Below are 6,960 nucleotides of genomic sequence, written 5' to 3'. Positions count from 1 at the left end.
CGAGATACAGATTATCTTTGCAATTTTGGCTGGTTATACTTGATATTGCTCCAATCTGGCCAGCCCCAAGGAAAAACTAAGCTAAGAGCATTAGATTCCTTAGAAGAAAGCTGCGAATGTATACAAAAACGAGGACGGAAAGAAACGAATAATGTTACACAAATACAATAAAAATAATAACAGAACATAACAAGAGGTGTCTTTCGACTAAGGACGAAATTAAGCTGGCAGGTGTGGAAATAAAGCCTTATGGCAGGGATACAAGGTTTCACAGGCACAGGGAGGAATATCAATGTTGCACGCACAACGGCCAGCCAAGAAAGAAAGATCAGGCTTGGCCGAACACCAGTCATGTGGGAAGAGAAGAGAGAGATGCACACACACACACAGGTGAAGGATATAAATATTGGTAAGCAAAACATTAAAACTGCTGCTTTATGAACAAAGGCACTGGAGATATTTGTTGTTCCCTGATTTACCAACACTGCCTTATTGTTCTTACTATGGTCAGAAATGTAATGAGATAGTAATTAGTCCATTGGCAGCCAGCAATGAATAACATCCTTGTTCATACAGATTGTGTGATACAAAAATAAATAGAAATAAAATAAATGAGGATGTATTTTCTGGTCGATTTTTCATTCCTTGTATTGATTCTTCATTCCTTGTGCCATATGTGGCAATGTAAGAAATCAATAGACACAGCAATAATAATTACACATTCTTCTCTGCAGCTGTGAACTGTACAATAGACATGTTATTGTAGTTGTAGGTGGTGGTGATGGTGGTGCAGTAGTTGTTGTTGTTGCTGTAGGTAGTGGTGGTGGTGGTGGTGATGTTTAACACCAGGTTGACCCTGATCCAACCAGCCTATGATCAAAGGCATTTTATTCATAACAATCCCTTTCCCAGGTTTCTAGGACTATATTACCTTATATAACCTTCCTGTTTCAAGATGATAGGGTGTAATTTTCGGGAGATTTGCTTGTTATTTTTAGCAGATCTAGCAACCATGTGATACAGTTTATGTCTGTTGTTCTATCTCCATTGTCCAACATGTTTCTGTATAACTGTTGCTGTTGCTGTTCCTGTTGTTGCTACTGTTGTTGTTGTTGTGGTCATTGCTGCTGCTGCTGCTGCTGTTGTTGTTGTTGTTGCTTAGTTCCATGCCAGCCACGACAGAACAAGCACCTAAGCCTTGGTTGTGTGTGTCTTCTAGATTCTAGAGTTGTTGATAATGGAGTTAGCCAAGGTGGATTTGGCCAGAATGTGACAGCTGTTGTGCTTTGACATACCATTGGTGTCTTGTATTTCCCAGCAAAGTGTCTGAAGCTTATTGATGTGGCTAATATATTGATATAGAGGATGAGCCAAAAGTCACACACAATATAAGTTCAATATGCTCTGGAATTGATAAAGACATACTTCAATTTTCCTAAAATCAAACAAAATAAATAAAATTATGATGAATACACACATACTCGTACATGGTGAACAAAATGAATAATAATAATAATAATAATAATGATAATGTAATGTAAATAAAAAGTCTAATACTTTGGTATGTGATTTTCAACCCACCCTGTATTGTTGTTGTTGTTGGCACTCTGTCGCTTATGACGTCCAGTTGATCCGATCAATGGAACAGCCTGCTCGTGAAATTAACGTGCAAGTGGCTGAGCACTCCACAGACACGTGTACCCTTAACATAGTTCTCGAGGATATTCAGCATGACACAGTGTGACAAGGCTGACCATTTGAATTACAGGCACAACAGAAAGTAAGAGCGAAAGAAAGTTGTGGTGAAAGAATACAGCAGGGTTCGCCACCATCCCCTACCGGAGCCTCGTGGAGCTTTAGGTGTTTTCACTCAATAAACACTCACAACGCCTGGTCTGGGAATCAAAACCGCGATCCTATGACTGCGAGTCCGCTGCCCTAGCCACTGGGTCATTGCGCCTCCACCAACCCGGTATATTGCCGATATATTTGTATATGAGAGAGATAGTGTTGTTAGGATGGTGTCATAGCAACATTGTGGGGTGTTGCAGATGTGTCTGGAGTGAGTGTGAGAACTATGAAGTGCTATGAAGGTATTATAGATGTGTTGTGGGGTGTTGTAGATATGTCTGGATAAAGTGGGAGAACTGGTTGCCAGATACATACACCCACCCACAAAACCCAGTTTCTTTCAGTTTCCATCTACCAAACCCACTCACAAGGCTTTGGTTTGCTTGGAGCTACAGTAGAAGACACTTGCCCAAGGTGCTGCACAGTGGAACTGAACTCAAGACCACATGGTTGAGAAGCAAGCTTCTTACCACACAGCCATGCCTGCACCTGAATTCTTGAGATGCTTTGGTAACAAATGTTACAAATGTTTTTATCCCTAAAATCATTCAGAACCTGATATAACAGATGTGTTTAGAGATGGAGGAAATACACTAGCAGTTGTGGATTACAGTTAAAGATGGTTACGGGAGAACTTTGACAAAAACTTAGGAACTACCAGGGTGAGATTTGCATTAGATAAAACGTGATTATCAATATTCCATCTGACATAAGGCAATGAGCAGGCAAAATTGTTAGCATACCAGGCAAAATGCTCAGTGGCATTCCATTTGTCTTTATGTTCTGAGTTCAAATTCTACCGAGGTCAGCTTTGCCTTTCATCATTTCGGGGTTGATGAAATAAGTACCAGTTGAACACTGGGGTTGATGTAATCGACTTACCCCCTCCTCTAAAATTGCTGGCCTTTTTTCAAAATTTGAAACCAATATTCTATTTGACATTAGTCCTCTGTTTATGTTAGGTAAATTAATATTTGCTCAGGAAAAATGTAAAAATGATGAAAATCTGTACAATCAGGGCTAGATTTAGACCTATTTGGGCCTCTGTGCCATGGCCCATATTGGCTGATACACAAATGCAACCCTCTATAAACTGTTAAAGTTTTCATTTAATTGATGTTCCCCCATAAAGAAGTGATCTTTTTAGTCTTCTACTGTGATTCCATTCACATGTAAAAACCATTTTCTTTTAATCCTTACTTCTGTTTTTAGCATAATATGAAACACTATGAACATGACCCTACTACACACTTACAATTTATCCCTGCTCACTATCATTGCATTGAGTTCTGTCAATGACAAAAATTGAAACAATTTTAGGCACTCATCTCTCTGTCTATCATTGTAGCATCCTTAGTTTCTCTCTTAAGGCTTAATACCCTGCAGACAGATCATAGAAAGACCAAAAGTAAAACATTTGATGTGAGCAAACATTTGCAGTTTTGTCATTCCTCTAAGATTTAACATGTACACTGCATATAGGTGAGCAAGCAGGCAGAATCTTTAGCACACCAGGCAAAATACTTGAGTTCAAATGTCAGTGAGGTTGACTTTGCCTTTCATCCTTTCGGGGTCAATAAAATAAGTACCGGTTGAGCACTTGGGTTGGTATTATCAACTACCCACTTGCCCAGAACTTTCTGGCCCCGTGCCAAAATTTGAAACCAATATGTAAATTGTGTATCTGTTTAGTGTTTACCAGTAATAAATCTCGTGACATGGTTTTAAAATTCTTGAATACAAACACAAGTCCATGGAAAAATTTTGCTTTAGATGTATTTATTACAAGAAACAGTTAGGTTTCTTTTTCTGAAGTGTTACACAGTCCAAATCCAGCCTACACAAGTGAGTGCATGATAAACAAAATAGGAATTTTGAAAGAAGTATGTATAAAACTAGTTTCAAAACATAAAATGGCTATGGGGGTCCATAGATTAAAAAATGGTTGAGAACTATGGTTTTATTTATCAAGTACAATAAAGTCTATGCTTGCTGTAGGAGTCTTATAAAACTGAAACATGTCCAGAACTGTTTCCCTTGGTTGCTTCAATAATTACATATTATTCATTAACTAATAGTAACAATATTTTTAATGATCTTTCTATAGCAACAACAATGTACTAAATATGTTGGTCTCAAATTTTAGCACAAGGCCAGCAAGTTCAGGGGAGGGATTAAGTCAATTACATCAACCCCAGTAAGCAACTGGTACTTATCAACTCTGAAAGGATGAACTTAGAATGTAAAGATGAACAAAATGCCACTAAGCATTTTGCCTGGCACGATGATTCTGCCAGCTCACTGCCTTAATGTATTGAATATATTAACAACAGTCCAACTAGATTAGACTTAGCTACTGTTAATAAACTTTGTTGTTGTTATTTCTCTTAACCCTAGGTCTGACCTGGTCATGTAGACCTACAACAAAAGGTACTCCAGCCATGACCTTCCCATCTTTTATTTAGACACACTTTATCTCAGGTTACTTTCTCTGATGAGCATTCCCAGGTCAAACAGTTAGCTAGAAATACCTTATGGGTTTTTCTTTTTGTTGTTTAATCCAAGGTCAACCTAAACTGAGCAAAACTAATCAAAACCAATCTAGTTGTGACCATCTTGTCTTGTTAGGATTACATTATCTAATTTGTCCTTTTTTTTAAAGGCAACTAGATGTGTTTTAAGGGAGGTTTGGTAACTACTTTTAGCTGATCAAATCATCACTTTGAGCATGGGTTCTTAATTAGGGATTTGTGAACCAAAGGCTGGAGGTATTGAACTTGGCCTCTCTAGTAGTTTTCTCTAAATATGACAAAATTATTGCAATTTTTTACCAGTTTGTCCCTTGTTATTCATATGCAAAGCAGAAACAACTGATTGACATCTTTTGAAGTCACATTAGTTTCAAATTTTGGCACAAGGCCAGCAATTTCGGGGAGGGAATAAGTTGATTACACCACCCCCAGTGCCCAAACTGGTACTTATTTTATCAATCCTAAAAAGGATGAAGGGCACTGTCAACCTAAGTGGAAATTGAACTCAGGACGTAAAGAAGGACGAAATGCTATGAAGGATTTTGCCCTGCATGCTAACAGTTCTTTTCTACTCTAGGCACAAGGCCCAAAAGTTTTGTGGGAGGGATCCAGTCGATTAGATTGACCTCATTATGCAACTGGTACTTAATTTATCAGCCCCGAAAGGATGAAAGGCAAAGTCGACCTCGGCGGAATTTGAACTCTGAACATAAAGACAGACGAAATACCGCTAAGCATTTCGCCCGGTGTGCTAACATTTCTGCTAGCTCACTGCCCTATCTTTTGAAGTCATATTGGCGCCTACATGAACAGGTGGTAACTTTAGTGGTGGTGTTGATTATGATAATGATTTCATTAGTCTGGTGATGAAGTATAGAAATATATTGGGCAAATTTTTGAGCTTCCCCTACAACTTTCCCTCACGACATACATAACGAAACTAAGCTGAAAAAGAGGATGAATGACGTCGTCTCCTCATACCGACACTCTGTAGGCCAATATCGATGGAATGCCAAAAATATTTTAATTAAAAAAAAAAAAAACTTAGGAGACTCTTTAATTGTTGTTTTCCCTCTAAGTCTGTCCTGGTCAAACATATTTATGACGGAAGCAGTTCCAGCGGCCAATGATTAATGGGAGATTTTCTAGCAGGTTGGGTGAGTGAGCACGTAGTGACTCTCTAACCTGTGTGTGATCTTCAAATCAACTTTGATCGAAAAAAACAAAAACAAAATAAAAACAAAAAAAGTATTATCAAAGACGTTGAAGCAATAATCTAGAGGAAGGTATAAGTCTAGCAAGGACTACATTAACCTGAATACACGTCTTGTTAAGACTGTAAGGTGTAATTTGAAAGAGATTTGGTTGCTATTTCAAGCAAGTCGATCGAACACAGGCTCACTAAGTATTTTTTTGTTCTCTAATTTGAGAACAACAGGAATTGCTATTACTGACAGTTGTTAAAGTTCGCGACTGGGTGATTCTCCAGAAAAGACTTGTGCGATATATTTGTTTACAGTTGCTAGATATTTCAGGTACTTAGTGGGGTGTTAGAAAAAGAAAATGCCTTGCAGTATCTATTCCGATTCTTTATGTTATGTTCAAATCCCTCCGAGATCAATTTTGCTTTTCATCCTTCCGAGATCGAGAAATACGGTACTAATCAAGTACTGAGATCGATATAACAGACTGTTCTCTTCTCAATAAAAATTTCAAGCCTTGTGTCTATGTTAGAAATATTTCTAGTAGGCAGAAACGTTAGCACGCCGGACGAAATGCTTAGCGGTATTTCGTCTGTATTTACGTTCTGAGTTCAAATTCCGCTGAGGTCGACTTTGCCTTTCATCCTTTCGGGGTCGATAAATTAAGCACCAGTTACGCCCTGGGTCGATGTAATCGACTTAATCCGTTTGTCTGTCCTTGTTTGTCCCCTCTATGTTTAGCCCCTTGTGGGCAATATAGAAATAAGAAAAGTTAGCACGCCGGGCGAAATGTCTAGCGGTATTTCGTCTGCTGTTATGTTCTGAGTTCAAATTCCGCCGAGGTCGACTTTGCTTTTCATCCTTTCGGGGTCGATTAAATAAGTACCAGTTAATTACTGGAGTCGATGTAATCGACTTAATCCCCTTGCCTGTCCCCTCTATGTTTAGCCTCCTGTGGGCAATAAAGAACTACATTTGGCATATAAAGCATTAATGTTGTCCCTCCCACAGCTCGACTGGAAAGGTTCTTTTCCTGGAATGAATTACATTAATTAAACATCAGCGCCACCAAGCCCTCGTAGCCGGAACTAACAAGAGTGGTTAACTCTCGCATTACTCATCTCGTTCAGTTCGTGTTCCACATTTAGCAAGCACTGACCGATGCTCTACGTTCACCGAGGTGAGGTAGGCAAAGAAACATTCTAAAGTTTATAAATTTTTTTTTTGTTTCCTATATTGATTGGGTTTATTGCCAACATTTGTTTTTCTTTGCGTAGGGAGCGTTAGTAACTTTACTTTCACTATACTTAAACTTGTTGCTTTTAATCCTTGATATTTTCACCTAAAAAATTTAATTACCACTTTACATTCTTGTC

The 6,960-nt window shown here is 38.5% G+C and overlaps 1 protein-coding gene across 4 annotated transcripts in view; it reads left to right on the top strand.

Annotated features, from left to right (window-relative positions):
- The first annotated feature begins 6,711 nt into the window (after positions 1–6,711).
- LOC106876969 (beta-secretase 1) overlaps positions 6,712–6,960 on the top strand; it is a 52,290-nt gene continuing 52,041 nt past the window's right edge. For 2 of the 4 annotated variants that reach the window (XM_089340092.1, XM_014925739.3), the window contains exon 1: positions 6,712–6,764. The gene's annotated coding sequence lies outside the window, so the exon portion shown is untranslated. Of the gene's footprint in view, positions 6,770–6,960 lie in introns of all 4 variants that reach the window. The other 2 variants (XM_014925740.3, XM_014925738.3) reach the window with 1 other exon arrangement.

This window comes from Octopus bimaculoides, chromosome 23 (genome assembly GCF_046866305.1).
Source record: "Octopus bimaculoides isolate indiv1 chromosome 23, ASM4686630v1, whole genome shotgun sequence".
Taxonomy (NCBI): domain Eukaryota; kingdom Metazoa; phylum Mollusca; class Cephalopoda; order Octopoda; family Octopodidae; genus Octopus; species Octopus bimaculoides.
The sequence above is the reverse complement of the archived record's forward strand: the minus strand, read 5'-3'. Positions and strand labels throughout refer to the sequence as shown.